We start from the raw sequence: 11,560 nt of genomic DNA, 5'->3' as shown, positions 1-11,560 counted from the left end.
AAATTTTGTTGTTTTTTTTTATAGCGCAAAGAATAAAACCCACACAGGTGATCAAATACCATCAAAGAAAGCTCAATTCATGGGAAAAAAAAGGACGTAAATTTCATTTGGGTCCAGCGTTGCATGACCACGCAATTGTCAGCTAAAGTAACTCAGCTCCGTAACGCAAAAATGGCCTGGTCAGGAAGAGCGGTAAATCATCAGGAGGGCACGTGGTTAAGGGTCCACATGTTCTGGTAAGAGTCCTACCATTACTTGGTGGTGGTGCACTTGATTTATTTGAAGACATGCAGTGTTTGATTACACAATAATAGAATATTGGGACTTTACTCACAATTTTTGTATTGGGTCTTGATTATTTATTGTTATTTTCATTTTTATAATTTTCATTATTTATGCATTTATCTTGATAACAATGATTTATTTATGCTTATTTGTACACAATTGATCTGATTGTTTTGCCAGCAGCTTTTTTTTAATGTAATTTTTAACTTTTTGCGCAACTTTTTTGCCACTTTCTTCTCCCTTCTTATTGGATGAGAAAGCAGATCACAGCCAATGAGTCAATGAGGAGAGAGAAGGGGCAGGCTGTGCATTGACGCTCAGAGCAGTGGCTTGGGAGCAACTCTGTTTAGGTGTCCCTATAGCAAGCTGCTTGCTCTGGGGCACTAGGCAGGATGGAGGGGCCAGAAGCGCCAGTGGGGGACCGGAAAAGAGGAGGACTGGGGCTGCTTTGTGCAAAACCATTGCACAGAGCAGGTATGACATGTTTGTTATTTTTTAAAAAATGCCTTTAATATCACGTTAAAGAAATATAATGATTTGTTGATTTTGCCAACTTCTACAGAAAATTCATAAGAGATTTCTCTAAGGTGAAATCATCAAATAAGTAGCTTACAAAGAAAGGGTTGTCCATTGTGGCATAGGCATAGACTGCCTTTAGTGAACTAAAGACTCTTTTCACTCCTGCACCAATATTGGTACATCCTGATTCTGAACATCCTCTTATTGTGGAAGTAGATGTTTCAGACTCTGCTGTGAAAGATGTCCTTTCTCAACAAAAAAAGAGAAAAGATGCAGCTTCATCCTTGAGCTTATTTTTCTCATTTAATGTATTCATCAGAAAGGAATTATGTCATTGGGAATAAAGAGTTGGAAGCCATTTCAAAATGGATGCATCTGCTGGAAGGGGCTAATCACCCTGTAACCGTTCTCACTGATCATAAACATTTGGAATTCATTCATTCTGCCAAGAGATTGATTTCTGTTGTTCTCTGTTCTTTTCCAGGTTCAATTTTATCATCTTTTATCAACTTGAGTCAAGGAATGGTAAGACTGATGTCTTATCAAGGATATTGCCTGAGCCTCTCCAAGAAGGCAACTCTCCTAGAACTACCTCGGAGCTACAAGTTCCAAGACATTCTTGAGTCTCCACAAAGAAGGGTATGAGAATGACCCACTGCTCAATCATCCTCCTAAAGACATTAACCTCAAGTGCATGAACAACTTTTAGGCTCAAGTACATCATCCCTATGTACCTCAATTGCTTCAGGTAGAAGCGCTTATGTTGGTGCTCTAAACTCTAAACTTGCTAGGCATTTTAAGGTTTCTAAGAAAAAAGAACTTGTATCATATTCCTTTTGGTGGCCTGGTTACAAAAAATATATTTCTCCTCTCACCTTCCAGGATGGCACACCTGAGAGATGAGAGGCTCCTCCCTAGAGGAAACACAATCAATTGACATCTGTTAAAAGTCCCCACCCTTCCCCTTGATCCTCAGTATTGATTGTGTTTCTCCATAGAAAGCAGAACCTTTGTTGTTTTCACTGACCAGAAGGCCAGGGAAGGTCAGATAGTACCCCTGTAAGGCAGGCATAGAGGGGCCGGGGGCTGATCTATCCTGCAAGTGTCTCTCACAGGATTGCCCTGGATTTACAGCAGCGATCCGGACATAGGGGAGTGTGTTCCGCCACTGCAGCAGACTGTACAAGTCTCTCTCTCTGTGGTCCCAGCAACCATACAAGGGAGAGAGAGGGAGGAAGAAGCTATGTGCTAGCCACCCTTGGATTTCATGGCCATGTCCTTCTCTTCCTTTCTTTTGGGAAAGTTTGGGTTGCTGGAGACATATATGTGTGTGCTGCAGGGCAGCCTTCCAGGAAGGACAGCAACTTGGAGGGGTGAAATTGGCTGCTATCCTCCTTTTGTGACCCCATGGATGGATAAGTGAGCCCTGTGGCTGTGGCAAAAGGCAGAAGACAAGAGGCGGTGAGTACTTCCATTTGCCTTGGAGAGCTTAACAGCAGAATCCCTAATAACAGCCAGGTGGTTTCCAGGCATTAATCGAAATACCTTATCTTAATGCAGGGTGCTACTATCCTTCTTTCTAGTGCTGTGGAGACAAATAGCCCAAAAGTTGCTGCTAAACCACTTTCCACAGCTTCCTCTTACTTTGGTAGATGATGTGGTTATTGCAACATAAGGTTGCCAGCCTCGTGTAGCCCCTACTGTGTCAAATTAATACGGGTAAATTTCTCCTCTCATGTGGAGCCTGAGACTAGAAAAGTGAGCCCTGTGGTTGTGGGAAGTAAACAGGCAGTGAGTGTTTCCCTTAGCCTTGGGAGTTTAACAGCAGATTCCCTAAACGCAGCCAGGTGGCTTCTGGGCATTGAGATATGACCCTGTTTCCTTAATGCATGGGGCTGCTATCCTTTTCCCTAATGGTGTGGAGATAGATAGCCCAGAAGCTTCAGCTAAACCACCTTCCACAGCTTCCGCTTTCTTCAGTAGATGCTGCGGTCATTGCAACATAAAGTGTCCATCCTCTCACTCTAAGCCCTACTGTGGTGGATTTAGTGAAGTGCTCAGGCCGGTTAGGGAGAGTCCCCTGGGAAAGTCTGTTACAGGCTATTTTGCCACTGAATGAACTCCTGACACACCTAAAAAGATAGGAGGTTCCATTGAGGGCGTTAAGCAGGATCCTCTTTGTTTGCCCAAGTAGTGCCCTTGTTTCACAGAAAGTTGCCTCTTAGTCCTTTAAGGGATCCTAAGAAATGGTTACAGGCAGGAAAGGCCATGATTGCCAAATGGTTTAGACAGTGTACCTCTCTAACCTATGAAATTCAGAGTTTCTTCTGATTCCATCAGCTTTGAGAGTAAGAGCACACGCTACTAGATCTGGCATCCGGGGGGAGAAGACAGGACATCAGTGGAGCAGATCGGCAGATCAGCCATATAGTGAAGGGAAGGTCCTGCAGGCAGTGGTCCCACCCTAAGGTAGGCCTGTAGATACTTGATTATCCTCTCAGGTGTGCTGTCCTGAAAAGTGAAAGGAGAAATACAACCATTACTTACCGATAATGGTATTTCTGTGAACCTTCCAGGACATCAGGCTTACTTCCCACCCTGTTAAGGGGGAGAAAACTCCTAAAAGTAGTATGTGGTGAGTACCTAGGTAGAATTATTCCCCTCGTGGACCGATTTTGGGAGTTACTTTATTACAAACTGAAGATCAAGGGGAAGGGTAGGGACTTTTAACAGCTGTCAATTGATTGTGTTGCCAGAAGGAAGGAGCCTCTCATTTCTTAGGTGTGCCGTCGTGGAAGGTTCATAGAAATACCGTTATTGGTAAGTAACGGTTGTATTTTACTTCATGTCTGATCTGTGCACGCAGTAAGACACCTCGGTCTTCTCCTTTGGGGTTGCTCCAAACCACTTCCTGTTACATCAAGACCATGGAGATCAATTTCTATGGTCCATCTTTCTCCCTCGAAAGAGATGACCACTAACTTGGTAGTCATCAACTGCCTCACTAAGATGGCTCATTTTATACCTGTTAAGGGGGTACCCTCTGCTGAACAAACTGCTGAGTTGATGATTCTAGAAGTCTTTAAACTACATGCAATTCCTGATGATGTAAGGTCTGACAGGAGGAGTATGGTTTACTTAGACATTTTGGAAAAGCTTTTAATCAGCTTTAGGTGTAACACTTAATCTGTCCTCTGCTTTTCATCTTCAGTGTAATGGCCAGACCAAAGGACCAAGATATCACCCAGTTTTTATTCCTGATCTCCCTATCTTAGCTTCAATTCCTGCTGTTGCCAACAGATTAACTACATTGCAGGAGATTCAGGATAAATTGACTAATATTTTGAAGGAGGCTCAGGAATATTTCAATAAGACCACCAACAGACATTGCATATCACTACCCACTTTTCATGTGAGTGACATAGTTTGGTTTGAAGGTTTATGCTCTATCTGCTAACTTTGGTCAAATGTTTGCAGGACGTTTTCAGATCTCTTCTCAAATCAACCAGATCACCTTTCGCTTAAAACAAACATATTCTTTACAATTTCCTGTTTATACATAGTGCTTTCTGTGTATTTGCCTGACCATGATGTACTCATTGTTTTTCTATATACTTCCTTCACCTGTCACATTTTATGTAAAAACTAATCTTACAAATAAAGAATGTAAAAAATTGCTAAAAACTTCCTGACAGTATGAAGAATCACTCTGTTTTTCATGTGTCGCTACACAAACCATTTCATGAAAATCCTTTCTCTGGAAAAATTCTTCCATCTACTCCACCTGTTGAAGTACAGAATTTAAGATTGAGAAAAGTCTTGATTCCAGGATCTTTAGGAACAAATTACAATATCTTGTTCAATGGGAAGGATATGGGCCAAAGGAAAATTATTGGGAATCTGAGGAGAATGTTCATGACCCTAGATTAACAAAATAATTCCTCCAGAGGTTTCCTCACAAATCTGGCCCTAAAAAATCCAGAGTACATCCTGGTAGGAAGGGAGGATCTGAACCTGCAACCTCTGCTGTGTCTGACAGTTTCCTGCCTGGTTATTTAGACAACCTTGCCTTATGACTTTTTTTTCTTGAACCTTTGTCCCTCCAATGAACTTCCTAATAAAGCCATACTTTGCATTTCCTGTTTGCCAAATTATTTTGTTCTCGCCAGCCAATATTTTGCTCTTGTCACCCCTGCTGCAGTCCATATCTTCTCTACTATTTTGCCATGGCAATTTTGCTAGTGCGTATAGGCCACTTTTGATATCATGGGTTTATATTAGTCAGATATACTGTATTTAGATTGAAAAGTACTTGTATATCTCAAACTCCCCTAGGCAGCAGTGTGACACATATAGAATACATGTATAGACGCAATACATGTTTGTAGAATTTTCATTTTGGTATTGCTTTTATATTGGCTTTTTTTTTTCTTGCAGTTTTTGAGAATTTTTGCAATATGTACAGTAAATAAAAAGTGCAGTCTTTAGAATGTGTGAATAATGCTTTTGCTTAATTAGTTCTTTTGTTTAATATCAATACCCCCATCCATCATATACACATAAAATGAATATATATATATATATATATATATATATATATATAATGTATACATTGGAAAGATTAGCATCAGGGTTCAAGCTTTAAGGGCACAGTACAGTCACCAAACTTATAATTAAGGGATTTCGGCCCATGTTTATTTAAAGTGATTGTAAAACAAACAATTCAGTTTAAAATAGAAATGAAAGGCAAAACATTTTTGTATAGATATAAAAAATATTATATACATCTTTTTTGCCCTTTTTATAAGTGATCACATTTCCTCTGTTCTCAGCTGCATAGGAGGAGAAGGGAGGTTGCAAACTAATTTTTGTTTTGCTAAAAGATTTAAAAATTGATCTAATTATTGGGTGGTCTCCAGAACAACTGTAATTATCTGATGCAAATCACAATGTAAAGTATACTGTACCTATACAGCTAAAACAAAACTGTGCTGATGTACTGGCTAAACATGGCTCCACACATAGAATGGTGAAGGGCCACATCATCTGGACCTTTTACTTTGGTTTGTAAGTTTTATAGGCCTTAAAGTGGAATTTTAGTCAGAAAATTAAGTCCTGCTAGACATCTTCTGGCTGGCCTCTTTAGCAGGTATAGCTAAGTAAAACATTAAAAATAAGTGCTTATACTGTTTAAAATGCAGTAATACACTGCTCAAGCCTGCTCTATGCATGCTCAATTGCTCTTTATTTTTTTAGCAAAATGGCATCCTCCAGCAAGAAGAAACAAAAACAATGGTGGAGGAAATTTACAGAATACACTAATTTTGGTAGCATAATTATTATTGTGGAAAGTATGTTCCTTGCTAAAGAACATTATTTTTTTATTAAGTTGTTTTGGGTCAAGTATAACATGCCTGTTATATTACCAAGTAATTGTGTTGTACCAGGATTTGCCATGTGCAATCTTTTATGTAGTCAAAGCACCAAAACCTAAACTTAGCAGGACCCATATGTATGTAGCACACACATAACCAGTAGAGGGAAATGAGGGCATACATTTAATAGATTTGGAGCAATTCTGTCCCCGGCAAGTTAAAACAATTGTGAGGGTTTGTGTTGCTAAAGACTTGTCTGATGGGGTAGTTAATTCAGTTAAAGTTTCTGGTGCTACAAATACAGAAGCAGATAGCACCAATAGTAGATGTGATAGCACTAATATTGCAAGTCCACTAAAGCTTGTAGTTTAGGCAACATGTTTTGTGAGTTGAATGTCCTTACTTCTAGAAACAACTTGGACTTCGTTGCAATTACAGAAACATGGTTCAAATGACTGGGAAATAACTATGCCAGGGTACACACTATACAGGATATAGAAGAAAAGGGGGGATGTAAAGTTGCCATATATGCAAAAAATAACTTAAGGCTAACATTAATAAAAAAAATAAACAAAATACCATAAAAATATTTATTTATTATTACAGGTACTTATATAGCACCATGAATTTACACAGTGCTTTTGCACACACACACACACAAACACACACACACACACACACATATATTGCACATTCACATCAGTTCCTAACTCTCAAGGAGTGTACAATCTAAGGTCCCTAACTCACATTCATACATACACATACTAGGGACAATTTAGACAGGATCCAATTAACCTACCAGCATTTCTTTGGAGTGAGGGAGGAAACCAAAGTACCCAGAGCAAACCCACTCAGGCACAGAAATAACATGCAAACTCTAGGCAGGTGGTGCTGTGGTTGGGGTTCAAACTGAGGACCCTAGTGCTGCCAGACACAAAGAGTGAATATTTTAATAACTTGTTGATTGATGAGATAAATTAAATAGCAGTGAAGAGAGAGGAATTAATTTGGGTAACTTTAATATTTTGCAGCTGTAAAATATGTGATTAAAGGTACCACAATCCAGGCATCTATTGTATCAATTGGCTGGTACCATTGGAAAAATAGTTTTGAGGGAGCCATGTATCATTTAGTGTGTACAGTAGCTTGATAGCTGTTTTTCAAACTGCTGTAGAATGTGTACATTTATGGAGATTTTGAAAGCACATCTAATCAATCTTGAGTAGAAAATATTCAAGCAGATTCAGCTTCTCATTGAACCATCAGGCAGGACTTATCTGGAAGGTTAAAATAGTTAAGCTAGCCATAAGTGCAGAAATAGTATCCATGTTTCTAAAAGAAGAAAAACATATCTGCTTGAAACTTGTGGGAAGTTTTGTAGGGGTCAATGCATAATGGGGACTATAAAAATGTTGAATTTGTAAATATTTAAAGTCATATACATTTGGAAAGTTATAAAATTTGTTGAAGTTGAGAGATAGAACTGAAATGAGAGTCAACTAGCAGGGACTTTAGAGTAACCAGATCATGACCCACCCGAAAAGAAAATATGATCTGGACAAGAACGATGTTGGAAAGTTGATGTCCTCCAAAAAGGATGCTAAAGGAGAAGCTGGAGAAATCAGTTTATAATTCATACTATTAAAGACCATAAATGTAATGACTGACAAAAATTGCGTTATGGAAAGCCATATCTCTGGGACAGATAGATTTGGACCTGAGAATTCCTGGCAAATGAAAGGAGTAAATTGAGAGTGTTTCAAATTTAAGCCAAGGTATGAGGTATGAGCTCAGGGGAAGCATGTCACTGTGCGAATTGTGCAAATCTATCTGCTGAATAATAGTGCCACAGGTTGGGAAGATCAAATCCTCTTGGAGCTTGGGGTCTATAAAGCAATAGTTTGTGATCACCAGTGTCTTTGGTTTGCTATTGAAACAAGAACTAAAAAATCTTATACAAAACCTAAAGTTCTGGATTTCAAAGGACACATTTTTTCTGAAATGGGTGAATTTCTAGAAAATTAATGAATTAAAATACTGAAATAAAATCACAGGAGTAATTTCACAGTGGACACTATTAAAGTGGTTTTAAACCTCAGACATGAAATATGAACAAAGCATATTTCTATATAGTGTGTACTTGTCCCAGTGGAGAGCACTAAGTGTCCTTTCTGTCTGCTGCTCCATTCCTCTGCTATCTGCATGAGTCATTTCTGACAGGTTTTCCTGACACCAAGAGAAAAATGGTGACCGAGGAAGAACCTCCAGCAGTGAGACATCCTCAGCTCTGTTCCTGGAGGGGTGTGTGTCTCTTCTCTCCAATCAGCTCTCAGAGCTCTGCTCACAGAATTCTGCTGTGTGCCATTTCGGGTTTCCACCCCCTTTTTCCTGAACTCTGATACAAATTTTAAAATTCCTGACTTTGAACTGCTGTAGAGAAGATAAGACTGCAGATAAACAGGTCCAACTTTTGTAGGAGGAATTTTCATCTCTGTGTACCACCTAGGGCCAGTCACTTCACTGAGTATATATAAGAGTTTACAACCACTTTAAAGTCTACCATCCTGGAGGCAACTAAATGATATGTCAGGCAAATTAGTAAAAGTAAACAGAAAAAAAACCCAATATGGTTTACAAAAGAGGTAATTAGAATCAGGGGCAGACTGACAACTCATGGGGCCCCCGGGCAATAGGGGATCATGGGGCCCCCGTATCCTCGCCCACATCCAAAAAGCCTAGGAAAAACAAATGAAAGGTACCAGGGGCATCTCATGGGGCCCCCTACTGACCCCGGGCCTTCAGGCAGTGCCCGAGTGCTCGAATGGTCAGTCCGCCCCTGATTAGGATAGTAAATAATAAGAAAATCAGCATATAGGAGATTCAAGGAAACAGAAAGAAAGAAAAAAAGCAAAACCTTTTTAGGTACATCAGTGATGGATGGAAAATACAGTGGGATCACTAAACAGAAAACTAGTCACAATACGTATGTTGAAGGAAACCTGTATGTAGCAAACTATTTAAACAATTACTTCTGATCAGTTTTCTCAGAAATACACTGCAATAAAAATAAAAATATTTTAGGGAATCATATTGGTCCTAATAATAATATATCATTTTCAGAATTTCTAGGTAGGTAACAGAGGAACTGGCTCACTTAAGGCTTAATAAAGCAAGCACTTTGAAGTATAGTTGTTGGACCATTAGTTGATATTTTAATCAATATCTTCTAACATGAGACATTCCCCATTACTGATGGACACATAATATTGTACCTATCCACAAGAAGGGTAACAAAGTAGAAGTTGGCAATTACAGGCTAGTGAGTTTAATATCTACTGCAGTTATATCAATGGAATTATTCTTGAAAAGAAGGATCATTGATCACTGGAGCTCAGGGAAGTGAAACAACAGGGGGGTCTTGTCAGCAGAAGCCTGATAATTGGATTAGTTCCCAGCACAGATAGAACACTGACAATGCTGTGCTCTCCTGCCTACCTGCCTAATATGGTCAGTTTTTAATCAGTTGCCCTCCAGAGGATTTACCCCCCTTCCTGACCAGGCCATTTTTTGTGCTGTGTTCCTTTAACGGACAATTGCGTGGTCATGCATCGATGCACCCAAATTAAATTTATATCCTTTTTTTTACCACAAATTGAGCTTTGTTTCGGTGGTATTTGATTTCCTCTGCATTTTTTATTTTTTACGCTATAAAAAAAAAGCCAGACAAGTTTGAGAAAAATATTTTTGACTTGTTGCTATTAAACATGTGCAGTAAAAAAATTTTAACAATCAAATTTCGTCATAAATTTTGGTCAAAATGTATTCTGCTACATGTCTTTGCTAAAAAAAATCCCAATACGTGTAAATGAATTGGTTTACGTGAAAGTTATAGCGTTTACAAATGGTGGTATATATTCTGGGATTTTTTGTTTTAATATTTACTAGTAATGGCGGCGATCAGCAATTTATAGCAGGACAAACAAATTACAACTTCAAAAAACTTGCTATGCCCCTAGGTACTAATTACCTCAGACTGTCTACTTTCCAAAAAGAGGTCATTGGGGGGTATTTGTTCTGTCCTGACATTTGGGAGTTATTTGTCCTGTGTCTCTATGCCTCTAGGTACTAATAACCTCAGACTGTCTACTTTCCGAAAAGAGGCCATTGGGGGCTATTTATTCTATTTTGACATTTGGGGGATATTTGTCCTGTCCTCACATTTGGGGGGCATTTGTCCTGTTTTGACATTTGGAAGATATTTGTCCTAACATTTTGTGGGGATTTATACTATCCTGACATTTGGGGGGTATTTGTACTGTCCTGACATTTGGGGGATATTTGCACTATCCTGACATCTGGGGGGGGGGGGATTTATACCATGCTGACATTTGGAGGGATTTGTACTGTCTTGACATTTAGGGGATAATTGCACTGTCTTGACATTTGGGGGATTTGTACTGTCCTGACATTTGGGGGGAATTATACCGTCCTGACATGTGGGGGGGATTTGTACTGTGCTGACATTTGGGGGATATTTGTACTGTCCTAGTGTTTTCGGGCCTCAAGAAATTAGATCAGCTATAAGTACATCTGGATCGATTGATTTTCAGATATATACCATAGTTTGTGGACTTTCCTACAGATTAAACAATATACAGGTGTACCTCGGTTTACAAATTTAATGCGTTCTCCAGGATGTTTCATATTGCAAAAAATTTGTAAACCGAAATGCAGTTTCCCTTAGGAATGCATTGAAAACCAATTAATCCATTCTGGAGGTCAGAAAAAAGTTAAAAAAAGTTGATGTCACTATAGGTCAGTACTGGTTTTTAAATATAAATACCGGCTTTTTTTTTCTTCACTATAGTTCAGAGTATCAGCTGTCACTTTCCCCCAGCTAAAAGAAAGAAACTTTCCTTTTAGTTTATATCCCCAAGTTAAAATAAACAATGTTTCCTTTTAGTTTGTTTCCCAAGATAAAAGAAACAAAGTATCCCTTAGCTCCGGGGAAAGTGACAGCTAATTCTGTGAGCTATAGTGAAGAGAAAAAAAAAGCCGACAATTGCATTTAAAAATCGTCACCGACATACACTTCATATTGCGAAAACAATTTGTAAAAAATGTGTAAACTGAGGCATTATTTTCAATGGATTTTCATTTATAAGTCAAAAATTACATTGACTGAGTTGTTAGTAAACCGAGGTACACCTGTACACTGATTTGGGTTATTTTCTATAGCAAAATACTGTTTGATCTAAATTTATGAAGAGATTATTTATTTGCAAAATTGTATAACAGAAACAAAGAAATATTTGTTTTATTTTGGTATTTTTTTATGTAGGAAAATTAAAATGGTGGTGATTAAATACCACCAAAAGAAA

This window comes from Staurois parvus, unplaced genomic scaffold, assembly GCF_062004578.1.
Source record: "Staurois parvus isolate SC_StPar_1 unplaced genomic scaffold, SC_StPar_1.0 ptg000210l, whole genome shotgun sequence".
Taxonomy (NCBI): Eukaryota; Metazoa; Chordata; class Amphibia; order Anura; family Ranidae; genus Staurois; species Staurois parvus.
Note: the sequence above shows the minus strand (reverse complement) of the source record.